The sequence below is a fragment of the Halichoerus grypus genome, chromosome 5 (assembly GCF_964656455.1).
Source record: "Halichoerus grypus chromosome 5, mHalGry1.hap1.1, whole genome shotgun sequence".
NCBI lineage: Eukaryota > Metazoa > Chordata > Mammalia > Carnivora > Phocidae > Halichoerus > Halichoerus grypus.
The window spans coordinates 20,474,285-20,502,265 of NC_135716.1; the positions used below are offsets into that span (position 1 = coordinate 20,474,285).

General features: G+C 39.0%; 1 long non-coding RNA gene across 16 annotated transcripts in view; it reads right to left on the reverse strand.

Moving 5' to 3' along the window:
- The window catches only part of LOC118553314 (uncharacterized), a 257,392-nt gene that overhangs the window by 8,338 nt on the left and 221,073 nt on the right, over positions 1 to 27,981 (reverse strand). For all 16 annotated transcript variants that reach the window (XR_013447726.1, XR_013447725.1, XR_013447715.1 and 13 more), the window contains one exon: positions 11,033 to 11,149. This is a non-coding gene — a long non-coding RNA (uncharacterized LOC118553314). The remainder of the gene's footprint in view (positions 1 to 11,032; positions 11,150 to 27,981) is intronic.

Genomic DNA, 27,981 nt, shown 5'->3' on the forward strand with positions numbered 1-27,981 from the left:
GTGAAGTATTTTTGATGGATTAGTTTTATGGACTAAAGAATACAGACCAAGAAATAATTTTGAAATCCTTATTCTAGACCAGTCATATGAAATATTCCAAGAAGTTTTTACTTATTAACCATGATTTTTCTATTCTACCTATTTTGTTAAGCATCTTACTCAATAGATTATCTTCAGTATGTATGCATATACTGAAAATCTTTGTTCCATTGAAAATAATACTTTTGAGTGCCAAATTATAGTACTAAACACAGTGCACTTTATACCAGTTCTAAGCAAGAGATAGAGTGGCAAACTATCATTACTCCCAGGAGCATAGTCTTGGGTTGTTCTAATTTTCTATTTGTGAAACTATCCCTGTCAAACATAAAGGTGTTTATGCTCAGGTGTAGAAATAGGTGTGAGAGAAAGGGAGAGCTCTGAGAACAGAGAACTCTATGCTCTTCTTTGCCAATGCAGAGACTGATAGCCCTAGGAGTAGCTCCTTTTCAAAATGCTTAACACCTTTGGAGGTATTTTCTAAACTGATGCCCAAACTCAATCTGAGGGACATACTTTTATTATTCTCTTCTCTTGATCAAAGTTCAAAATAGCAGCTGCTATCAGTTCAATTAGTGTAATTATGATTGTTGATACTGAATACAACTATATGCTCTAATTCTTTGACTTTCTTGCTGTTATTTTCCAAATTTCTCTCTCCTCAAATCTAGGAAACTATAAAACAGGGATTTAACAGTAATAATAACAATTATCTCTGCAGCTGAGTTTAAATACATCTGTCCTGAAGATGGCTAGAATCAAGTTGGAGAGACAGGATGTACACATAGCAGAGTACTTGCTAATACCGGACAGTAGATACTTAGTACCAACTGAATTGCATAAATATGGTACATTCATCAACTGTCATCTCTGAAGCCCAGGGCAGGTCAAGAAGCAATAACTTCAGCTAGGTTTTACAGGTACATCTAGGCAGAGAGAATGAGGTGGGATGTAGATATAAGGAATTGTATTGGAAAAGCCATAGAGGCTAAAATGTACATATGGAATGCAAAAGCATTGTCTAGACTCATGTAGTTTATATAAAAATTTAAAGAGTACTATAAAATAAGCTCAAAGAAGTTTATTAGTAATACACTGTGAGTTGTGAAACTAACTGCTTTATCTACCCAGAACTCTTCAGTTTAGTCTAGTAAGCACCTCCTTCTTTTAGGTAACTGCTCTCTCCCACCCCACCCCAACTCAACCACATAGTTCCAGTGGGGCCTGACAATAACAGCCTCTTTCTGAACACCCAACTATTTCTTGCACTCCCCCCAAGGCATTCAGTGAGAGACCTTCCTTAGCATGTGTGCATTTGGAATTACTTAAAGAAAATTTTTTTCTGTCCAATGAAAATCTATAAAAAGTATGAGGCTAAAGTTGCCAGAGGCCGCAGAGAAAGGGAGCTATCAGAGAGAAGAAGAAAGAAGAGACAAGCAAGGAATCCTGATGATGTTCAAGCCCCTGGTTCTAGCCACATCTTTTCTTCCTGTTATTTAGCTTTGAAACCACTGACTTTCCCTTTTCCCCCAAGCCAGTTTCTGTAATTCATAAACAGGAGTCCTGACTAATATATAGAGTAAATAAGAGGTCTTTGAATGCCAGAGAAAGGTGTTTGGATTTGAGGAGCTAACTGTGATGATTGTGAGGTTCTATCCATCTGAGAATCTTTAATTTTATAATATTTACCTATAAACACAATAGGAACCATTGAAGTTTTAAGAAAGGTATTGATGTTTGCAAAGTAGAATTTCAAGAAGATTATTCTGGTAGGAGTGTATAGAATGGATTGGAGCGGGAATAGATTAGAGATTATTAAACCAGAAGAGCTGACTACTAGAATAGTTCAGCCATGAGGTAAATAGGCAACTCAGACTGCAGGTGGGAGCCCAGAGTGGAAAGGAAAGTTCACAGTAAAGAACCATTAATCTTTCCAGGAGAGTCATCAGAGAAGGAGCACCATCACTGGGTATTTGGTTATGACTAATGGATTGAGATTCCTGTCTTTTTCCAAATATTTAATACAAAATAAGTCTCCCATTTCTTTGGGTTTTCTTGAGTCTTTTCCCAGGGAAATCCACCTCATCTTTTGAGACACAAAAGCTTAAGTCATATTTCCACAAAAATCCTTCTAACTAAACCAAAGACATCTTCCAAATTGACATTTCAATAGCAATTTTGGTTTTTCATGACTCACTGACTTCAGGCAAGAGGAGGTAAACAGGACAGATCATGCATAAAACCTGTATCGTTCTCATGGAATCATAGGTTTCTGAGAGACAACATGAGGTCATCTGTTCATCTCTCCTGCCTTGGTCCAGCCATTCCTAAACTAGCCTGGAGAGTGATGACCTTGGATTTAAGCATTTTTAAAGTGTCTTATTGCTATAGTGATGCCCCCAACACACACACACACACACACACACACACACACACACGTGTGCATATATGTACACACAAGCAAAGCACACAAGCGCACATGTGAACACATGCACAACACAAACATGTACATGCGCACATGTACACACATGTACACACATGCACACACATGTACACACACAGAGCAAATGGAACCCAATTTCAGGACTTAATGCCCCCAACACACACACACACACACACACACACACACACACACACACACACGTGTGCATATATGTACACACAAGCAAAGCACACAAGCGCACATGTGAACACATGCACAACACAAACATGTACATGCGCACATGTACACACATGTACACACATGCACACACATGTACACACACAGAGCCAATGGAACCCAATTTCAGGACTTAAGAGCTCTCACTCTGTCATTGAGATTGGGCAAAAATGGTTTCTTTAATAGAAACTCTTACTTTCTTGGAATTTTAGAGCAGGTAGCCTTTATAGATTGTTCCAACCTAGTTGTTTACCAAACTTACCTAATCATAAGTATCACTTGGGATTGTTTGTTCAAACTGTACATTCCATAGCATCCTCCCAGGATGATTTTGAGTCACGGGTCAGGACTTGGGAGATAGAATTCTTATTGGGCAATTTTGGGAGATATTATTATATCTAATCCTTGAGGACCAAATGAGGCTGCAAGAAATTAAATTGCACAGCTGCTATCAGAACTCAGAGCTTCTCAGTCCTATCAAGACTCTTGTTTAACTTTGTGCTTCTCTTAACAAAGATGGGAAACCCCTAGCTTTCTCTCTTGGGGTGCGCTTAATCCCACTGTGCATGTATCAATCATTGCATTTAGCACCTGACAGTTTAACTGTCTCCCTTGATGTTGATGTTATGCTAATAATATCAACAGCAATAATAATAATGACTATAATTTATTAAATGCTTTCCTGTTAGATCTGGGTCCATTTAGGTTCTTAGAAAACAATGTTCTATAAAGGCAAAAGCTAGGAAATCACTGATTCATCTGATTTGTCATTGTTTCTACATTGACCTGGTACTCACAGTAAAGGTCATTTATTGAGAACTTGTGAGGAAGAAAGCCCTACACTTAAGACCATTACAGACATCATCTCATTAAATCCGAACAACCCAGTTATCAAATCATCATCATTTTCCTAAAAGCCAACAGCTTTCAGCTTACTTCCCCTGACATTCACCATTCTTTTATTTGGGACCTCTATTATTATATAGTGCTTGGACTGGGTGTAATATTTGCCTGATCTAGTCACAGCTGTCTCAAGTCTTATACACCCTTCCAATGATCTATCCCAATCACACCTTTGGATTTAAGCTTGAGATAACAAACATCACTCCTGAGATAGAAAGACAGCAAGAGTCAAAAAGGAGAGAAAAAAAACCAAAAAACCCACAATTTTGAAAAACAGAAATCCACTAGCCAGGAATCCAAGAGTAATGGTTTTGCATGGAAAACTCCATCTGTCTTTTTGTGGGATCTGGATCAGATTTTTCCCTCCAGCCACGAGAATATGCCACTCAAAAGGATCTGCCTTGGATGGTGACAAGATGTACTCTGCCATTAAGCACTCGTGGCAAGGAAAGCATCCAGGATTTGCTTACTAAGAGGGGATGGCAAAAGAAGTAAGCTTTGCTAAAGTCTCCAGAAAAAAATTCTGTTTAAACCCAAACCATGGAGTCACGACTGGGTATTAAAAAAAGTTAAAGCCAACAGACTGGCACTTGGGGGTAGCTGGCACTGTTATCTTTGCCTAATTATTTGAAAATACACTCTGTCGACTAAGCCACATTTAAAGAATAGGGAATGTCATAATAAAGCTTCTAGAAAAAATAAAATGTGATGGGGTCTGGGAATAAAAGAAAAATAAGAGCAGATTCTACCTAGAAATAAGTAGCCAGCTTTCTCAGAAGCGGGCCCACGTGGGTTAATAAACCTTCAGTAAAGGAAAAAGGGATTAGGAGTGAGACACACCTAGTTTTAAATCCTGTCTCTTCTCCTAAATACTGTGATTGCTTTGGGGCTCAGCCTTCCTGTCTGCACAATTGATAGAATAAAACCTCAGAAGCTTATCTGGTCATCCCACGTAAATTTCTATCCCAGCACTTGGCATAATAAACAAGTGTTTTTTTAAAATGTATTCTTCACAAGAGATAAATTCACATGAGGGATGACACCCAACCATTTTGTGTGATCATCGGAGGGAAATGATAAATGGGCGTTCCTCCAGGAAACTATGCTGGTTATTGGTGCAGAGGGGTAACCACCTCACCACAAAATGGAAGAGAGGCAAGTCAGGAGGAGGCAGCTGAGGGGGCAAGGAGGCATCCACAGGCCTGGCTTTCATTCTGGGCCCCAGACATGCTGGGCCTCCCTGGGCAAGTCCCTGAAGCTTATGGTGTCCTGATGGCAATGGCGCTGTTGAGTATAGACACAGTGCACCTGCAGCCAAGATGGGTTTTGACAAATGTGGCAGCAAGCTGTTGTAGGCATCATAGCGACAGCAGATGCAGGCACTGAAGGGGTGTCCTCCCTTCACATGCAGAGCAGACGCTGTGAATTTTTCAATTACAGTAAGACCCTCTTTAAGACGAAGCTCTCTCCCAACCACTGACATTTGAGAGGTTGAGTCAGCATATCCCCCCAAAGTTAGATAGTTCACTGAGTGTTCAGTGAAGCCACATCAATCACTTTGACTTCCTTTTGATGAACTGGATAAAAGAAAATCTCGCTCAGAAAGAACCATTCCAACTGGGAATAATCTTAAAGGACAGCTGAAAATAACTTGTCACTGAACACCGGTCACGTGCCAAGATCTTACCTTTTTATGTTCATTCTCTTAACAGCTTTACAAATTAGGCCTTAATATTCCCATTTTAAAGATAAAGGGCTATGGCCCAAAGAGAATTAGTTACATGCCCACCATTTCATTGCAAGTGAGTAACAGAAACTCCATTTTGTCTTTTAGACCCTGTTATTTCATTCTATCCCACTGGCGCAAAGACATTGGGGAAGTCAGAATGGTCAATGAAGAATCAAGGTATGAGTATTTTAATGTTGTGTTTAATGTTCTCAGCATTTTCTTTTGGCCTTAGTGTTGAGAGGAAACTAGTTTCACACAATTCTGAGTTTTGCCCACAGACACTGATGTCATGCACTATCCACCTACGCTGTTTCCACCCCAAGTAGGTGAGCAGAAATTCAATTCTGACACTAGGAGCTAGAGGTAACACAGACCTCCCAGGTTAAGGGCAAAGTCCTCCACAAGACTGCCTCCATTTCAGAGGTTAGCTACCAGCCACGAGTCTCAGGGCTCTTCAGGCCACGGAAACTTCTGACAGACCAGCTACAAAAAAGGGGTTCCCCATGCCCCTAGATTCAATGACTTGTTGGAATGACTCTCAGAACTCAGGAAAGCACCATATTTATGATTATACTTTTTTATAAGGGATACTCCTAGGGTTAAGACCTGGGAGGGTCCCAGATACGGAGCTTCTGTGCCCCTTCTTGGGAGAATCAGATGCATCACCCTCTCAGCACAGCAATAATGTGTTTACTAACCAGAAAGCTCCACTGTCTAGAGTTTTTATTGGGGTTTCATTACATGAGCATGATTGATTGAACTCAATTTCCAGCCCTCCTCCATGCCACAGATGTCAAGATAGCTCAAAGTTCTAACTCTCTAATCAACATGTGCTTGCTTGCTTGCTTGCTTTCTTTCCTTTCTTTTTCTTTCTTTCTCTTTCTTTCTTTTTCTTTCTTTCTTTCTTTCCTTCCTTCCTTCCTTCCTTTCTTTCAATATTTTTATTTATTTGTTTGTGAGAGAGAGAACACAGAGGGAGAGGGAGAGGGAGAAGCAGACTCTGCTGAGCCAGAGAGCCCGATGCAGGACACTGAGATCACGACCTGAGCTGAAGGCAGACACTTAACCAACTGAGCCACACAGGCGCCCCATGGTTGGTCTTTCTTGTGACCAGACTCCACACTAAAATTATCCAGGGGCCTACCTTGAGCCATTTCATTAGCATAAAAACAATATTCTATATCACTTGGGATAGTCCAAGGATTAGAGTCTCCCTCCCAGGAACAAATGCCAATCAAATTCTTTATTCTATGCCATTGCTCTATCCCATCCCACTGCCCAAATTTGTTGTTTTCTAGCACCTTCAATTCTGTCAGGGGCACCGCCAACCACCCTTTAAGCCTGCCACAGCTTGTCTTGGACTCTGTCTTTCCTTTGCCCTTCTCATATAGCATGATTTCCCTTGGTTTGATTTTCTTCTCCAGGTTTCCTGGATTCTTCCTCTCCTCTCAACTTCTAATGCCACCATTACCACCGCCATTCAGAATTCAAACCCTCAGGAGCCTACGTTGTTGTGGGACTTCTTGACTGATCTGTCTGCCCCCATCTTCATTTACTTCAATCCTTCTTGCACACAACTATCAGATCAATCTTCCTTAAACATCCAAGTAATTAGAGGTGGTTTGTTCCTCTAAGTGGCTTGAATGAGAATCTGTTTTCTCTGTGCTATAAAGTCTCCTCTGACATTACGTTTCCTTGCTTTTGCTCAAAGCAGAGATCAGAAAAACCACCAGCATGCCAAATAGTCTTGAGGAAAAGTACACAGTATGGTAACTGGAATGAGCACTGATTCTAGAGTCTAAAAGGTTTGGGTTTGAATTCTGGCTCAATTGCAGGCTGTAGATGCCTATCATTGTAGAGGCACTGCATAGGGCAGAGATGTGAAGTGTGCAGTACATAGATACTTATACATAGAAAATCAAATCTGCAGCTAAATGGGTATTTTTCACACTCACCACACATTTCTCTAAACCCTTCCTTTTTAAGGCACTATACTAATTTCTTATTGCTGCTGAAACGAATTACCATGAACAGGGGTTTAAACAATATGAGTTCATTTTCTTACAGTTTTGGAGGTCAGAAGCCCAGAATGAGTTTCACCAGACTAAACGCAAGATGTTGGCAAAGCTGTATTCATTGTGGATGCTCTGGGGTAGCACCTGTTTCCTTATCTTTTCCAGCTCAAGGCCACCTGCATTCCTTAAGTCTGTTCTCTATCTTCAAAGCCAGATAAATCAGGCCAAGTCCTTTTCATGCTACCATTTCTCTGGTTCTCCATCCTCTGCCTGTTTCTTCCACAATTAAGGACCCATGTGATTACACTGGGTCCACCTGAATATTCCAAGCTAACTCCCCATTTTAAGATCAGCTAATTAACAACCTTAACATATCCACACCCTTACTTCCTCATTGTCATATAAGGTAACATATTTAGAGGTCCCTGAGATTAGGAAATGGGCGTCTTTAGCGAGGGGAGGGCTTTATTCTCTCTCATGCCAAGTTCAGGTGAAGTATTACCTAGGAAGCTTATCCTCATGTCTCTCATTTGTATTGCTCTCTTTCCTCTAACTCAGTAGTTTTCAATTTTGTCACCTGTGACACTTTAAAAAATATTGATGTCTGGGTCCCATTCTTGAGACTGGGGAGTTTAATTGGTCCAAGGTGTGACCTGAGTGAAGGACATTTTTATAAAGCTCTCCTAGTGATTCTAATATGCAGCCAAGGTTGAGAACCACTGCTCCAGCAAATGCCTGTGTTTTCATCTTATCTGTCAATGTAGAGAGGAGGTATCACATGATAATTAAAAGGAAGACTGCTAAATGTCTATATTCATACCTCTTGGCTCTACTTCTAACTAGTGGTCAAACCTTGAGCTCTTTAAGCAATCCCTTGGTGCCTCTGTTTCTTCATTTGTAAACTGGGAGGGATAAAAAGACCCCCTAGCTTTGTTGAGAAGGTTGAATGACATAATGTATATAAAAGTGTTTAGTATAGCACATGCCTTATCTTTGAAACTCACTTAGAAGCTCTGCCTGGGCATAACCAACCACTCTTTCTGTGGTTCTCAAAAAATACTTGTTATTTGATGGATAGATAACAAGCAAGTGTGGCCAAACCACATGATTGCAGCTCTTTGAACCATAAATCTTATTTTAGTTTATTTTTAGAATAGTTTTGTCATATCTTCACTCTCCAAATATCTTCAACCAGTGTAAGCTGAATGCACATTAGAATCTTTTTGGAAGCTTTTTAAAGTATCAGGCCCAGGATCCAGCTCCCCCATCTCTTCCCTGATATATCAACTCAACTGGAGCCCAGATATCATATCTTTTAGCCCTCAGGTAATTATAATACAGAGCAAGGGATTCCAATCTCGGACCTGGACTAGATGTCTACAACTGTTGCACTCTAAGTACATCTAACAAAGGTAATGACTTATACCTGGGAATGCCATGGTGGGTCTACTGATTGGGAAAGAGTGTAGTAAAAGGGAAGTAGGGAAGGGAAGGGATTTAAAAAGAGAAAGAGGTAGGGAGGGAGGGAGGGAAGGAGGGAGGGAGGGAGGGAGAAAGAGACCAGAAACCAGAGAAAGTAAGGAAAGATGGTCAAGTACACCTGAAAGTTATCCCTTGATGATTTGTTGGTACTCATGCTATGTATTAACTATGCTCTTCCACCCCAACTGGGCCTTAAGGAGAGATGGGTATCCATGAAAAGAATCTCATTAGAGTGGAGATTCTATGTCCCTCCCACAGTATGTACTCAAAATCTGTTTCAGCAAACCCGAATCCAACAGCTGTACAGATTTGTTCTGTGGCCACTGAGGTAGGTAGTACTAGAAGTTGTGTAAAACAAGACTACGCTGAAAGTTTGGGGCTATTCCTTAAACAACTCCAGAGAAGAAATTCCTTGCTTATCCTGGGTAGTACACAGGTCACTATGGGGACTGCAAGGAACGTGAGTCAGAGGAGACAATTACTCAAGAAAGTTGCTCAATCTCCTAACATCCAGTGGTGCCGAGAGGCTCTAAGTAACCGCAAGGTGACTCCCAGGCAGGTGACCAGAGCACAAAGAAGTTTCCCATCTGCTGCAAAAGGATCTACAGCAAAAACCATATCACAGCTCGAATTTACACATCTGTTATAATGTGGAAAATTCTTTCCCACTTATGATCTTACCTGATTTTTTTTTCAGGGGGGAAAAAAACACCTTTGTAAGATACATGGGTTAAATATTATCCCCATACTGGAGGTGAAGCTCAAGTCTTGGGCAGTGAGTGACTGATAGAGATAACCCTATCTCCTTTCCGGATGCACTCTTCCTTAAGAAAAGCATAATTAATCATGACATAGATGGTTATAAATAAACTATAAGTATTTAAAAACAACCAATTGTCTAGGTGCTGAAAATCAGCACATGTGGGACACCAATGAGGCTTCATCTAAGAAGGAAAGGTGAGCATGGGGAGGTGTTTTGATATGAAATAACAATAAATTCCACTGGGAAATGGAAATTTAATATAAACAGTATAAACAGTATATTTTACCAGCAAAAGAAGGTTATATATAACACACCACTCTATATATATTTCTGGAGTGAACATGAAACCTCATTTACTGAATGTGACTGTTATAGGTCAGACATTTTATTAATACTAGTTACTGATTATTAAATATCTAAATAGCAGAATAAGACAAGATTCTTGACATGCATTAACAATCCAGTCCTAACAACTGTCCTATAATATAGGTCATTATTACAAGATGATGATGATGATGATGATGATGATGATGATGATTTTTATTATATTTTATTTTTATATTTATATTATATTTTATTATAATTATTATTATTATTCATGTACAAGGAGACTGAGGCCCACCAGGCCAGGGCCCCACAGCTGGCGGACGGCAGGGCCATGATTCAGACCCAGGTCGCTCTGACTCCCAGCTCATGCTTTTTCCGCTGCTCTATGCCATCTCCTCTAAGCCCATAATTAAGCAAAATAATATACTCTTCACAAATGAAAAGATCTCATACACGAAAGTGACGAGACGACTTTTGGTTGATGGGCTTCCAAATATGTGGCGGATCCTTTTTCTGGAAACCGCATTTGGCATAAGGGGGCCTAAAGTCCAGACAGTTTTCATGACGTAACTCAAGGTCTCCGTGAATGTTAGCCTTGAGTCTGAAATAGCTCTGAGCCCTCCCATCCTGGCATCTTCCCTGCAACGCCCCCTAGTCCCCCCAGCCAAGCTCAGACTGCCCACAGGACTTGCAGGTGGGTGAGCTGACAATGCTGGTGGGGTTGGAAACAAGGTACACCGTGATCCCCTTCTTCATCCCAGTAACTATTTCCAATGCTCTCACTCTCTTGGAGCTTATTCTCGGCTCTGTAGGGCTTCATGTTTGTTTGTTTTGCTTTCAGGTTTAAAAAGGGCTCTTAGCAGCAGTTCAAGACTTTCATAAAATTAATCACTTAGAGCAATCCAGAGGGCTGCTGGAAAGAAACGACCCTCTGTGAGGTGGTGCCTGAGACCGGATTTTGACTGTGATCTGATTTTGCATAAAACTCGTTTTCATGGTGTTTCTTTATATCTCCATTCCCATCTACCTAGTCTTCATCAAAGAGCATCTTCCTCCAAGTCCTAAAGTCAGCCAAGTGGACACCCCACGGTTCTCATCACACCCAATAGCCTTACCTGTGAGTCCCAGGGATTCTGCTGCTCTGGCTCCTCAGCAGGTCGCCATCTCCCTCAGTCTTCCTTGGCCCCATGCCTGGTCTTCCTTGAGACCCTTTTCCTATCAGGGTTTAGTTTCTGTCAAAATGGAAGCAATCAGAAGTAGTGAAAAGGGGCATTGGAATGACAGTCCAAAGAACTCAGTCTGGGTTTACTTCCCCCTCCCCTCACTCAGCTGACGAGGTGACCAGGAACTAGTCACCTACCTGTTGGAAACTCCTTTTCTCATATATAAAGCAGAGATCACAGTAATATGTGTCCTACTTGTCTCACAGACCTCTAGTAAGGGTCAGAAGAGAGAGGAGACAAAATGTAAGGTAAGCATTAGTTCATTCACTGCCACTCCTGTGACTAGAGACTATCTCACGGAGCTCCCTTTGACAGAAGGGAGGTGGAGCTGGAAGTGAATTATTATATACGTTGTCATGTGATGGAATAAAGTGTAGAGTGTCAAGGGGGCCTGGAGGAGAGATCCTAGCTGGCATCTGGGATAGGGGACGCAGCCAGGTTCCAAGAAGAATCCACAGAGGAAGTCAGATTTGAGGCGGGCCATGATGGCAGAATAGGCATTCTCTGAGAAAACAAAGGAACAAAGAGCATCTCGGGACAAAAGACCAGCACATATAAAGAGCTGCTTATGCTAACATAGATTTTGTCACCTAAGTGCCACGGAAGGCACAATGGCTTTAAGCAGAAAGTGGAATAATAAGATGCATGTTTAAGAAAGATCATTTTAGAGGCAGTGGGGCAAGGAAAACAAGAGAAAAATTATTTTTGTTGCTATTATTATTATTGTTATTATAAGAGATTATCTCTCATGGGAGCCTGAATAGAAATTAAGTATGAGTTGAGTCAAGAGTTCAATTTTCCTCTACTGTTACTAATGGATTTTCTTTGGAATTCAATTCTAGTAGTGCAAGGAAGAAACTGGCCACGGCACCAGAAGCTTCTTTAAAGGCAAATAACATCAATATCTACCCAAAGGGCCTCAAAGACATGTGGTTGCCCTCCAAACCAGTCCCCAGGAAGCTGTCTGGAGTCTTAGCCTCTCAAGATGAAGCCTCTCTACTTCCATAATCCCTGTAGAACATTCCACAGTTCACAGATGACCCCGCCACTGGAACTTTTCCAAATAAGGGGGCCGCATCTCAAGATCCCCACCACTCAAAGTGTAGGAATCTAAATCAGCAGCAGCAGCAGCATCTGGAAGCTTGTTAGAAATGCAAGATCTCAGGCCCCACCAAAGACATAAGAAATCAGAATCCTCATTTAACAAGATCCTCAGGTGATTTGTGTGCATGTTACATTAAGAAGCATAGCTTAAGATTGCCTGAGATCTCTAAGTATCAGGTACCACATGGGATGTAATACCTGTATTATAACATTAACTTGAGTATGGGTTTGTGCTGCTCAAATAATTAATGAATCCATTAACTATTGACATCTCAACATGTGTCCCTTGCTCTTGCTGTGCTAAGCACTGTTGGTGATACCAAAAAAAAAAAAAAAAAAAAAGTCAAGATATGATCCCTGTTGACAGCAAGCTTACAATTCTGTTGGAGAAAGAAAATATACATATGCTCAGAATGACCTTTCAGAAAAGGAAAGATGACCCTGTCACTGCTCTGCATAAAATAACCAGGATTTGCCGATGCCAACGAGATGAAGTCTATACTGCAGCAGAGCATCAGAAGCCTCTCAAAAGCCTGGATGGAGCACACTTTCCTCCCCGACCTTATCCCTGGCCACTGCCTTTCCCCCAGTGCTTTGCCCCAGCCACACGGACCCTGAAGGTCCTAGAATGTGCAGACCTTGCTCCCATCACCATGCCTTTCCCTTGCAGCATGACCCCGCCCTTCCTGCCCTTCCCCCTCCTTATGATCACTCCATTGAATTCCGTAGGTTACCAAGGAAAGCCTCCCTTTGACTTCAAATTTGAGGAAATTGTTGCCCTTCTCACACATTCCCATTGCAAGTTCTGTTTTTGACTGTCTTCTAGGTACAAGGTCTGGTTGAAAGAAATAAAAATGGTCTATGAAACAGCTATAAATCAGTGATGCAATCCAGCACATCACTGTCTCCAGCTCATACACACCTAAGAGCCCGGTCCCAGGATAGAAGTTCCCTAATCCTTCTCCCTCCAACTTCCCTGCAGATCACCTGACCTACTGGCTAAGCCCTATGGGAGCTAGAGGCTCTGTCCTGCACCTGGGATCTCCTTCCACATCTCCTTCATTTGGGAGACTCCTGCTCATCCTTTATATCTCGTCTCAAATGCAACATTACTTAGGAAGCTTTCCCTGCTTCCCGGAAGTATGTTGGTCCTTCTCATCTTAGTTCCCCAACATCACTTTGTATCTGAGAACTTATCTGGTTGATTGTTCATCTTTGCTTGCCTGTCTCTCCCACCTGACTCAGTCTTTCTAGGACAGAGACTTATCTTCTAAGGCATGAATAGGACTGCTTGTGTATTCTCAGTGCTCTGCAAATGTCTGGCACAAAATAGACCAGTGCTTCCAACCCCTGCTAATTAATCATCAGAATCAACCACATGTCACTTAAAACCCCATATACCTGGGCTTCATCTCAAAAGATCCTGCTTCTATAAGCCTAAGGTAGGGTTTAGGCATCTCTATTTTTCAAATCCTCCCCAGATAATTCCGATGTGCAACCAAGATTTAGAAACACTGTAGGAGGCCCTTACTAAAGTTTGTTAGTGATGGAATTATCCATCCTCTAGCCCTGGGCATGACCCACTGCTTTTCTAGATAAACCTGAGGTACCTTGATTGGACTGCCGTGGTCCTTTCTGGCTAGATACACACCCTATACCTATCTACATGTTGATATCACTGCACTGATAGTAAGCAGTATATGTACTTACGGGCTCAGTTGTTGTGTGTGGCCATCTCCATGTATAATGGGAGGTAGAGAAGAATATGATGGGTGTGTAATTGCAGTCCACAATAGCCAAACTGTGGAAAGAGCCAAGATGTCCATCAACAGATGAATGGATAAAGAAGATGTGGTATATATATACAATGGAATATTATGCAGCCATCAAAAGGAATAAGATCTTGCCATTTGCAACGACGTGGATGGAACTGGAGGGTATTATGCTGAGCGAAATAAGTCAAACAGAGAAAGACATGTATCATATGACCTCACTGATATGAGGAATTCTTAATCTCAGGAAACAAACTGAGGGTTGCTGGAGTGGGGGGTGGGGTGGGAGGGATGGGGTGACTGGGTGATGGACACTGGGGAGGGTATGTGTTCTGGTAAGCGCTGTGAATTGTGCAAGACTGTTGAATCTCAGATCTGTACCTCTGAAACAAATAATGCAATATATGTTAAGAAAGAAAAAAAGAAGAAGAATGTAGCAGGAGGGGAAGAATGAAGGGGGGGAAATCGGAGGGGGAGAAGAACCATGAGAGACAATGGACTCTGAAAAACAAACTGAGGGTTCTAGAGGGGAGGGGGTTGGGAGGATGGGTTAGCCTGGTGATGGGTATTGAGGAGGGCACGTTCTGCATGGAGCACTGGGTGTTATGCACAAACAATGAATCATGGAACACTATATCTAAAACTAATGATGTAATGCATGGGGATTAACATAACAATAAAAAAATTTAAAACTAAAAAAAAAAAAAAAAAAAGAATAATGGCAGACACCTTTCAGGCACACCTCGTCTTCCCTGTCTAATGTTCCCAAGATATCATGCCCATACCTCTATAACATCATCCCTTAACTTTCCTGGTGTGAGCATATCTGTGCTTAAACTAGACTGCCCCTGCTAGACTCCCTGAAGGAAGGACTATTCTCTTTGGTGCCATAATCAACTCCCATCCCAGTGCCTGCCACATAATAAGTACTCAATAAAGGTTTGATGACTCCCTGACTCCATGCAGACTGAATGTCTGAATGAATAAATGAGTGAATGAGAGGATTTGGATAGATGGAAAGGAGGAAGAAGAACATTCCTACAGGAGTGGGGATTCAGAATCAAGGCTTTCACATGTTTAGAGAAGAGAATGAGATTGGTGCATGCATAAGAAAACTAGATAAGAGTTTTTGAAGATAGCTCCTCCTCTTTGGAGAAAGTTGGAGGCCTTTGTGGTTCCTTCCCATGAGATTCTAACAGTGGACTGCTGTACTGTGCAGGAGGGAGCTGTCTTGGGAGTCAAGTAGAGTTATTCCTAACTCTGCCACAGAATTTCTATGTTGTTATCAATAAAGGGAAGAAAGAAAATGAAAGGGAATATTTACTTAGTATCTATTTTGTGCCTGGCGCTTTGCATATGCTGTGTCCCTGGACAGCAGTGACAGCTTCTTGTGCTATTACTGTCACCTTTCTGCTGATGGAAATGAAAGTAAAAGAGTTTAACTGACTCTAACAACTTGTTCTTTTTCCTGCGTACTTTGCTGCTTCCATTCACTTAAGCTACCTTGGCGTCTGTTTCTGTGACTTGAAAATGAATGGATTGTGTTAGATTACATCTTAGGTCTTTTTGGCTCTAAAATCAATGGGTTTACCTTTGCTGTGGGGTTTCTCAAGCTTGAGGCAACTTCCTTTGAAGCCTGTCTATTACTTAGTTCCACACTACTCACCATTCAATAATTGCTTACTAAATGGAAGAACTCAGTTTAATCACCTGGGTAGCTCTGGGAGGTAAAGACAGTATAACATTTTGCTCTAGTTAAAAAAGGTTTGCTCACCATCCCTGAACAAACCTTGCATATTCTTGTTTCTTCACTTTTGCTCATAATTTGCTCTCCACTTATCAAAATTCTACTGTCTTCAAAGTCTAACTTGATTCCCCTCTTCCATGAAGGCTTCTCTGGCTGCCAATGAACCAGGCAACATGGGAAGGAGGATGGGATTATTGCAGTTGATTTACCGATGGAGTCAGTCATATCTAAACCTTCGGCTGCTCCATAATTAGGGAATGGATGATGGGAGGCAACCTCAGGGTCCAACACATTTCCTCAAGGGGATTTAACGAAAGAAGAGTCCAAAATTGCTCTTCCTAGAATCTCTGGGCTTTAAAGGACCTCATTATCAGCTTAGAAATAAAATGACTATATCTAATTTAAAAATCTCTATCACCTCTAGCTTTTACAATTCTTTACACACTTTTCACAACCAACCTCTGCCATCACATACTATTAAATCTGCATGCACCCAGCTCCCTCACATGGAAGACGTCCCTCCACCTGGGGTAGTACTGGAAAATCACTGAAGAGGATTGACTTTATGCATTACATCTCTGCCTGAGGACATCCTGAAGAGGTCAGGTCACCATCCGTGCAAGCAGAATCACCTGCCTTATGGAAACATGTCTTCTTTTGAATATACCTTTGCTCATCCTTAGTAAAACAAGATGGAATTAGCATTACATAGCCACAACCAACGAAACTGAAGTGCTTACTCCCAAGTATACACACATATTATGATGTCCGATGTGCAACACGGATGACTAAGGAATATGTTAAATATTCTGGCTCATCATGCTATATGAATCACAGTGAATGACTGCTCCTGGGAGCTTTAAAATCAGACAATAATTTTTTTGTCTTTTGAAGGTTATCATTTAACATTTGCTCACTTTTGTGACCCTGACAGAACAAGTCATTTGGTAAATATTTTTTGACTAAATCCAACAATCAATGGATTCATCTCTCTTTTATTTTTCTCTCCCTTAATATGACTCTGAAAATGTGTCATCAATATAATAAACACATTAATTTAACACTGGAAAACCTGAGTCACATAATGGAAGAAACCTGTGTCCCCAGGGCTTTGCTAATGTTTCTGTAGTTATACTTGCAATTCATCTGTTTTTACATGCCTCTCTCCTCCACTGGACATGTGTTTTTTAAGGGAGGTGACTGTCTTACTCATCTCTGTATCATCAACATTTATTACAGTGCTCAGCTCATAATAAGTTTAGTAGTTGTTTATTAAATGAGTGAGTAAATATATTTCTAAAATGATTGCTGTGCCTACATTGACTTCCTGGCCCCTCCTCATCCCTATCCTAGTTTTTTTTTTTTAGAATTCTCAACTACTTCTCTGTTGTATTTAGACAAGCAGCTTGTGGGAAAATTAAAAGTAAATCCCTCTTACAAAAAGTAGAAACTCCTGATAGAAATGATTTTTTTAAATGTCTTTTAAATCGCAAAATCGTAATGCCTGAAGGAACATCACAAATCTTTCAAACATAAATAATATATTGAGAAACCTACCTAGCAATAAGGTGAAATTGGTATATCTGTTTTATAAAGAATATGTATGCTATATTAAAATGAATATGTAGAAAAAACATATGAACAATCAATAGACAGGAGAAATTAAAACGCAAGGGACAAGCATATAGGAAATCTTTCATACAGATATTGGGGGAGTGTGGGGGGTCTAAGAGCTCTCATGCTCTGTTCATAGGAATACAGACTGGAGCTGCCACTCTGAAGAGCTAACTGGCATTACTGACTTTATATACATATAACCCAAGATCCTGAGTGAATACCCCAAAGAAATTCTCACATAACATCGGAGCAGCTAAGAGAATTTGGCAGGGAGTCAGAGGCAATCTGAGCATCCATCTATTGGAGCATGAATAGATAAAATATGATGCACACATCCCAGGAAATTTAGTATGGCAGTACAAGCTTCAGATCAGATTTTCACATAGCAACAGTACTTATTGAGACACATGATACAAGACCATTTATGTACATGAACACAAAGCAAAAGATATACAACCCAAAACAAAGCAACCCACTTTAAATACATGATGATGGTAATCTATAATGGGAAGGGGTTAGGAATATGGACTAATAATGATAATAATGAAAACTGGGAATAAATAATTTTAAAATAAGAGGGAGCCCATATGGTCCATAGATGAAAATGTTCCATGAACTAAGCAATATGATCAACTCAAGCCCAGTATTGGAGGTCCAAAAGAAAAAGTTAAATGAAAAGAAAAAAAATGTTAAAACTTGCTAGTAATAGAATTAATGTAAATTAAAACCATAGGGTAACTTTCTCACTTACCAAAATAATAAAAGATGTATTTTACTTGAACCAATAGCCCCATTTTTGTCATTTACCCAGTATAAATAAATAATGATCAGCACTGTTATTTAACTTTAATTCTGTAGGTATAATCCAATATAATTAAGCAAAAGAAAAAAATTAAAGGTGTAAAAATTAAAAAGAAGCAATATTTATTATTTACTATATATTTGAAAAACCAAAGAGAATCAACTGAAAAAGTTTTTTTAATTTTTTGTAGGTTTTTTGGTAATTTTTTATATTACAAAGAATAAGCAAATTTGCTAAGAAGACAGGGCACACATTTCAAATCTTCAAATTAGTAGCCCTTCAGGTAGATTCAAAACTAGTTTGTAGGTATAAAGAAAAAAGTCTCCAACCACAATGGGACAAAAACAAAAACAAACTTACCATTAGTGTTTAAGATCTAGAGAAAGAAAATAGAGAGGCCATGTTTAGGCGAAAGCCTTGAGCAATGGAATGCAGAAAGGGCCACCTGACTGATACACACAGGCCCCCGGAAGACCCACCTCAAAATATCCATAGGCCCCAAATAACCAATGGGCTACTTACAAGTAGGCACAGTTCCCAAAAAAGGGAAGATTCCTTATGTCACCATACATCCTCATATTCCCCCTTTAAAAGCAGCCCCCACCCACCTCCTCATGGCAAACAGCCTCTCTGTCCTGCCCACAGCTCCCTTGGGGTGTATTCAATACACTTTTATCCCCTTTGTTCTACCTTGGGTGAATTATTTCACCGTCCATGACATGGCTTCTACCCAATTGTCACCCCACATTTTAGGGTCCCCATCCAATCGAGAGACACCCCATTTAGCCACCACAGAAAACTGTAAGATTCTTCTGAGAGACAAAATGAAGACTTGACCAAATGACAAGGCATACCATGATCCTGGATGGAAAGAATTGATGTCAATTCTTTCTAAATCACTCTATAAGTGTAGTGTCATTTTACTAAATATACCAACAGATTTATTTGGGAAACAAAGAGCAAATTCCAAAGCCAATACAAAAGAATAAATAAGGATATCCAGGGCAATTCTAAAAAAGAAGAATACTGAGAAGGGACAACCTTTAATAGATGTTAACATATTGTATAAAGCCAAATAATTCGCAAAGTATATCACAGGTAGATGAATAGAAAGACCCAGGAAACAGAAAACAACCCAAAAAAATGGTCCCAGATGTACACAGGCATTAAGTATATGATAAAGGTGGCATTTCAAATTAGTGAGGAATAGAAGGATTATTTAATAAATGATACAAATAACTAGATGGCCACTGAAAGAAAAGTCTAGTTGGATCAATAATTTAAAAATGAAACCATAGAAGTGCAAGAAAACATTATAGTGATTTTTTATACATAATCTTTAAGGGTCAAAGGTCTTCCTAAACAGGACATAAAAACCAGAAGTAATGAAACAAAAAAAATGTGAAAATTTGACAATAAAAAATTGGGACACAGCAAAATCCACAGTAACCAAAGTCAGAATTCTCAAGGGCAAAATGAGAAAAAGATTTGCAATTTATATCTTAGAAAACAAGGACCAATTTCCCTAATATATAAAAAACTCCCATAAACATCAAGAAAAAGATCAACAATCCAATAGAAAAATTAACGGGGTATTTAGAGAAAAAATAATAGCCCTTAAACATATATAATTATGTTCAAATGTTTTAGAAGATAAATGCAAATAAAACTTACAGTGAGATACCACCCCCCCAACATATTAGGAAATACTTTAAACACTTGTTAATACATGGGTTGTCAAGAATGCAGGGAAACAGCCATTTTCCTACACTGCTGGTAAGAATGTAAATTGGCAGCACTTCTAGGGAGAACAATTCATCAGTAGCTATCAAAATTACAATTGCAAATATTTTTGACACAGAAATAGCACATCTACATATTCCTTCTACAAAAATACTTGCACAAGTATAGTCACTGCTACCCTATTTGTAAGAGCAAAGATTGCAAACTATTGTTTCCAATCCTCCACTGAAAATGTTTTCTCTTCCTTTATTGCCTTGGGCATAGTAACAACAAGGAGTTTCAAGTTAGTCTCTGAATTCCTGGGACCCCTGTGGATCTGTGTTTATTTCCTTTTGTTTCTATTAATTTTTCTTCAGGTTGTCAGGACTCCTTAATGTGCCTGTTGTTTGGTTGGTTGGTTTTGGTGGCTGGGCTTTGTATTTGTAAAATTGTTTCTAAAAATAATGTGAAGCCGATTGTGGTTACATTCCACAGAGATGTACCTTTGCTTCCACCAAGAGCTATTAGCAATCTTGAATCATCTCATTCCAATTTCAGGAATTAAGAGGTGGTGATCAGTCCCTGTGAGGGCTTGCCACTTAGGATTCATTCATTTTTGGGGTTTATCCCTTTGGAGTCCCAGCCTAAAGTTGAGGGGTCACCTTGGAGTGTCCATAACTCCTTGTGGTCCCATGAGGTTGTCACAAAGTCCTCAGCATTCTTCTTGCCCAGGTCTAAAACACCCTCAGAGGTCGGGCTCACATTCCTTGGGTTTCCACTCCCCTCAACTCCTCACCAAGTAATTCCTTCTCTCTGTTTAACCCTCTACTACTTCAGCTATATATATATAACATTTAGCTAGCTTTTCTGGTTGTCCTCATGGGAATTATTCCATATTATCTTGTGTGATGACCAGGAACAAAATTCCAAAAAACCCTACATGTTCATCAATCAATAAATGATGGTACATTTATACAACAGAATAAATTTTGTGTATTTATGGTTAAATAACAAAGATGTTAAATAAATGATGGTACATTTATATAATAGAATGCTATTTGGTACAGAGAGGTTATTTTTTAGGTGCTGATATACACCAATCTTCAAAATATATTGTTTAGTGAAAAAGCAAGGTACAGAACAGTGGACATTGTATGCTATCATTTAGGCATAAAATATCTCTAGAACTCTTCAAAATAATTTAATACTTGGCTCGTTTGGAGCTTAGAAAAGTGAATAGCCAAGGCATGGAAGAGAGAAGAAAATTCTTCAGTTTTTATCATTTTGTATATTTGAATTTTGAAACCAGTAATATATTATCTGTTCGATATAAAAGCAGATAAAATAAACATTAAATGATAAAAAAATGGGTAAGCTATGTGCGTGAACCTATTTATCACTGCAGTATTTATAACAGCAAAAAATTAAAAATGACCCAAATGTTCAACTGTAAAGAAACAATTAATTATATCAGGTGTCACTGACGGCATATTCTGCGATGATATGAAGAATAAATACGGAAGTTATGTAGAAACATGGATACACTACTTTTCTATTGCTGTGTAATAAATTAACACAAACTTAGCAGCATAAAACATCATTTGTTCTCTCATAGCTGTGTAGATCAGAAGTCTCACGTGGTGAAGCCGGGTTCTCTGTTCAAGGCTTCACAAGGTTGAAATCAAATTGTCAGGTGATCTGAGTTCTCATCTTAGAATTCTGCCTTCCTCAATGGAAAACACATATTTTTAAAGAAAGAAAATAGCAATGACTCTTAAACATATGCAAAGATATTCAATCTTACAAGTAAGAGAAATTATAGTGAAGTACCCTTTTCATCAGTCAGACAGAAAAGGTTTTAAAAATTTGCTTACACACTGGATTGGCAAAGGTGTATAGAGGCAGATGCTTTTTTACATCATTCTAACTTGTATTAAAATACTGCATATGGCAATCTACATAAACTATGATAACAACCAGGGAAAGGAGGGGTGTGTGTGTGTGTGTGTGTGTGTGTGTGTGTGAAAGAGAATAAACGAGAGAGTACAAAAATATTAATAGTCACATAAAAGAATTTGGGTGACTTAATATTTTGCTAATTTTGAGATTTCTAAGTAAGGTTACTATTTTCTTCTATCATCAAAATTGTATTTACAGAGGAAGAACAGTAACTTTTTCGGTCTCTTTCTGTTTACCACTGCACACACAAAAACGAGTAGATTTATTGCAGTGTTCTAGATCATTGTTATTTGTTGGTACTGCTGAGATTAGGACATAGGGCCCAACCCCAGGTCCTTTATATGCCATGTTGTCCCGTCTCTTGCTGGAAAACTCCAGGCGTAGGAGAGTATGACAATTATGGGATACCTATTAACTTCTGTGTGCTCACTACTTACTAGGTACATTTATGTCTAGTTAACCCTCACAACGATCCTATACGATAAATTTTATTTCATAGTCTCACTGGGTTTTCAATCCCAGCTCTGATCCAGAAAGGCCGTGGGACTTGGCAAGGATTCCGCCCCTCCTCGCTCCATTTCCTCTTTTGTAAGATGGAGTAAGAGTCATGAGAGTTGTGTATAAAATAAGCCAGATACCTTTGATACCTGCCTATATCCTCCAGCACTTAACCACACCCATACATGCTTAGTCAACTTCCAACTGCCAGCACCTTTGACTCGTTGCGGGAGGTTTTTTCCTCCGACTACGAGACCCCTTCTGTTCATATGTGGGAAAGTCTGGAAGTTCTGGAAGAATTAATGCCTCCTCCCTTCTTCCAACAGCGCTTAATCAATGAATAACTGGGGAGTGCGCAGAAAGTCACTGAGCTACCTCAGCCCCTGGGCAAAATGACTGAGATGCTTGTTCTATTCAATTTCCCATTGTTCCCCAGCAGTATTAAGTTCCATTTATTCTCAGAGTAATTCCCTTGACAATATACTCTGTTTTTTTTTTTTTTTTTGTAGTAAGAACATCTAACATGAGATCTACCCTTTTAATGAATTTTTGAGAGTACAGTACAGTATTGTTGACTACAGACATGATGTTGTACAGCAAATCTCTAGAATTTATTCATCATGCATAACAGAAACCTTATACCCATTGAACAACTCCCCATTTCCCCCTTCCCTAAACCCTTAGCAATCATCTTTCTACTCTTTGCTTCCATGGCCTTAGCTATTTTAGATATCTCATATAAGTAGAATTATAAAGTATTTGTCCTTCTATGACTGGCTCATTTCACTTAGCATAAAATCCTCTAGGTTCATCTGTGTTGTTCCATATTGCAAGATTTTCTTATTTTTAAGGCTGAATAATATTCCATTGTATATATATATATACTACATATTATTTATCCATTCATCTGTCAATGGACATTTGGGTTGTTTCCACATCTTGACTATTGTGACTAGTGCTTCAGGGAATATGATTTTAATCAAGGTGTTGGCCAGGGCTGTGATCTCATCTCAAGACTTGACTAGGAGAGGATCAGCTTCCATACACACAGGCTTGTTGGAAAAATTCAGTTTTCCAGCAGTTACTGGGCTGAGGGCCTGTTTCCAGCTGGCTATTGGCTAGAAATGTTTCTTAGTTCCTTGCCACATGCACCTTCCTAATATGGCAGTATGCAAATTGAGAAGGCAATAGAGAGAATCTGCTAGGAAGACGGAAGTCATAATTTTATATAACCCAATTACAGAAGTGATATCCCATCATCTTTTCCTTATTCTAATGGTTAGAAGCAAGTCAAAGGGTGAACCCACATTCAATGGGAAGAGATCAAATGAGGGGGTAACTGCCAGGAGGCAGGGACCATTGGAAGACATATTGCAATATACCTGTTACACTAGTCAGTTTTAGATCATTCTGATAGGAAAGAAAGCCTAGGTCTTTCAGAAAAAAAGTCCTTTTTGGCTTCTTTGAGGTACTCTGGAATCTTAACAGGAGATTTCCCTCATGAAATTAGCTTTTCCTTAGGTAAATATATTCTAAGAATGTAAGATGGCTCTAAAACTTTATGGGTAACAATAAGAAGACAAGAAGGAAATCAAAGTTACTCATGACTAGTTGAATTGCAGAAAACTGGGAGAGTATATTCAATATTGGTGGACCAACCTGGATAATGGATATTGACAAAGTTAAATCAACATATATGCATTGAACATACTCTTTTGTATATAGTAGGGACTTAATACTTATTTGGAAAGAAATCAAATAGAATTAGATTTAAATGTATAGATTTCAATTATCTTTGCTGATATTGTCCATGCTTTAACTTTTACCAAGAGCCATTCTGCTTCTGCTTCCAAATGTGATGAAGAACTTGTTCCTTAAAGTAGAAATAAAATTGACTATAAAAAGCAGAGTCCATGCTATTATTACTCACTCCTGACAGAGCTGTGCTTATAAAATACAAAGGGCTTCCTTCTCCCTAATCTGAGGGGATGTTCCAGTCCACCAAATGAAAAATAAAGCTACCTTCAACAGCTGCTTAGGAGTTAAGAAGCTGGGTATGAAATTGTGTCTCCCTCATTACCTGCAATGCATGGCTGAGTTCATTCGAAGTAATGCCTGGAAATCCTCTACTAAAACAATCACAAGTAGGTTGGGAGTTTATGCCTTTTGACCAGGTCCACAACCCACATCTGCCACAGAGAATTTTAATTGATATTATTCTAGAGAAGAGTTCCTATGCTAGTATTAAATCAGAAAAAAGGCAATTTAACACTGCATTATTCATCATTCCAGCATAAATGAAAATAGAATGGATTTAGAGTAGAAAACTACTTTTCAGCAGGGAGAAGGCTTCTATATAACCAGACTATCAACCACCAGCTTTAAGGTTTGGGCCCCATATTACAAAATATATGTGACAAATGAATAAAAATGTTATTTCTAAATCACCTTTTCCATAGTACAAATAAGGCAACTGTTTTTGATTTGTACTATGATTTGAAAGCATTGCTTTTATTTTTATAACATTACAATATTAATTATCAAGCCATTGGAAAAAAAAATATATATATAAAGAGAGAGAGAGAGAGAAAATCTTACTGAAAGTTTTAACTAGTTCGCTTATACATTGTATGTCTTTGTGATCTGCTTCCTACTTTGTCTTTGTTTTTATTGTGTCTTTCCAGGCAAAGTGGAGAACTGTAATGGACTCTGAGTGAAGAATGTAATTATTCAGATATGTAGGATTTTTTTCTTCTTAGAATTTACCAGAGAAGTTCCTTTTGCCCATTTTTCAAGAATGTAAGAGAAAAGGGAAGGGGATTTGACATTTATTGAGCATCTACTATGTGCCAACCATTTTTTGATGTACATACTTTCATTGATTGATCAGTCCTACAAATAAGTACTCTTATCCCAATATGATAAATGAGAAAACAGAAACTAGGAAACCATGGAAGGGAAGAAAACTAAAATTTGTTGAGCAAGTGAATATTAACATGAGATGCACTTCATATTTATACATTCATTTACACTTTACATATGCATCCCCATGTTACAGTTTTAAAAAATGGGCTCAGAGTTGTTAAATAATTTATACAATATCATACACTTAGTAAGCAGTTAAGTTGAACTAGAATCTGAATGGATCTGATTCATCATATTTTTCCCAATTACATCAAAATACTTCAGCATAAAATTCTTTAAATGTAGCTGCTAGCAGAGGCACTGAAGAATTTAGATGGCTTCCAGCTCATGAGGGGAAGGTTGCCATTTATAAAACTGTTGTGTTCCCCAGCAGGGAAAGGCATCTGGGAACATTTCTAGAATTAAATTTATCCATAATTAAATAAATAAAATTAATAAGAGTAAATATTAGAGGCATCTTTCCTGGCTCAACTGTATGGTCCAGTACAGGTCACCAAATCTACTCTATTATAATTTCTTTTCCTTCTTTTTTCTTCCTACTAAAACTGTTGAACATTCATTGCTTCATTATAATTTGTTCTTTAACTCATCCGTCTCCTGTTCTAGATTAGGAGTTCCTTTTGGGCAGATACCTTGATATATCCTAGCCATCTAATATCTGACACTTAGCAGATGCTCAATAAAAATCAAAGGAATGAATGACTGAATAAACAAATGAATTCATTAATAAACAAACATGAAACAACAGGGTAGCAAGCCAAACTTATTACCTAGCTCTAGCAAACTTTGGAATAGTCTAGAATATGGCGCTCACACTGAAGGTGATGTGATGCCTCAAGTGTGTAACCTCGAGTTATAGATTTAGCTTGGTAAGTACTTAGCCAGGACTCAGCTTACTTGAGTGGTACCCATCTCTGTCCTACCACTATTCAAGATGCTCCAATCTTGATCTCCAGCCACTGAGAGACTACGGTCCCTCTGAGTCTGTGATTCTCTAGGGCATACTCTCCCCTACTTCTCCTTCATTCCTCTGTTCCAAATATATGTTTTGATTTGATGTTTGCAAAAACGTTAAATGTAGGCTTTCCTTCTGCTCAGAAGAATGCCTACAGATAATATGCAGAGGTTAAGAGCATGAGTTTCAGGTCAGACTAAATAGGTTCAGGCCTAACTATCATTTATTTATTAGCATGTGACCTTCAAAAAACAGTATGTTTAAGTTTTAGCTTCTCATACATAGATGGGGATAATAGAAGTACCTACCCCAGAGGATTACTGTAGAAATTATATAAGATGATGAAACAAATGCAGTGAGCATGGCTCCTAACACATTATTATTTTAAAAATAGAATGAGAGTAAGAAAGTGTCTTTTTATTTGGCTGTCTGGTTTATAATTACTTAAGAGTTAAAACCAAGAGAAAAGAGAAATCCCCTTTATCCTCCTAAAAAAGCATTGAGTAGTCTGGTTGCAAGGACAGGAATATGAGTGGTTTGGCCCAGCTTTAGATCTTGCACCCATCCTGGCAATGAGAGTGAGTGCTATGGTTGTTGACCTGGGTATTGGACCTCCTCAGGGGTCTGGGATGGGTGAGGGGGTGGGAAGGGGAGTGCTGTCTCACCTAAACCACATGGACTGAGTGAGAGAGGAGGCAATAGCTAAAGGAAAATCAGAGCAGAAAGAGCTGCTCTGCATCCCTACAGGACTAAACCAACCAAGGATAACCGATATAGGATGACCTTACTAACCAAGAGAAATGAAAGCACCTTCACATGCTGTTTTCTCCTAATAAAAGCCATAACTTCCCAAATTCAAACTGGTCACTTACCCCTATGGGAAGTATGCAAATAAAAGGACAGAATTGTGCAAATAAAAGGATGGATTTTCATCTGTGTGTGCCTGTCCTTGTTATAGTTTAATACAACCACATGTTGTCCCTTGTTTCAGGAAAGAATAAGTTAGAGTAACAAAATTCAGACATAAATTGCCAATATTTCCTAATATAGCTTTTTCCAGAAGCTTTTGTAAAAGTAGCAGTCATATTGATGCCAAGTTTCAAATAGCACTTAAATCAGGCCATTTTGTCCTAGAGTCATTTACCCATGGGTGGTGGTGGTGGTGGTGGTGGTGGTGTGTGTGTGTTTCAGTGGTGGTGATGTATGTGTGTATGTTTCAGTGTACCTGTATTTGTGTTTCCCTTATTCTCTTCCCTCACATTTCTCCTCATAAGAAATTTCTCCTCTCCATGGTCTTCTACCACTCAAGCCATCAAACATGGAGGAATGAACACAATACTTAAACAATGTAACTTTCTTCCTTGAATAGAACATCAGATATACAAGCAATTTTTTAATATGTTCACATGAAAAGAAAAATAAGCAAATGTAGAAGGTAATTATGGAGGTCACAGAAAGTTTCTTTTCTCCTTTTGTTTTTAAATGAAATGTACATTTTCAAATTAAAAGACAATTCTGGGAAAATATTGGGATGACCATTAAAAAAGGAGATGAAATATGAAAAGCTCAAGTAATAAATAATGAACACAAATAAATGACCTGCCAGTTTGTCAACCTCCAAGCCAAGCATTATATTCCAGGATTTGAAGTGAATAAGAAGACTGCAGAAACTGATACTGAGCCACACAGACAAAGAAATCTCACTTCATTCTATTGTGTTCTTAAAACATGGATATTTGC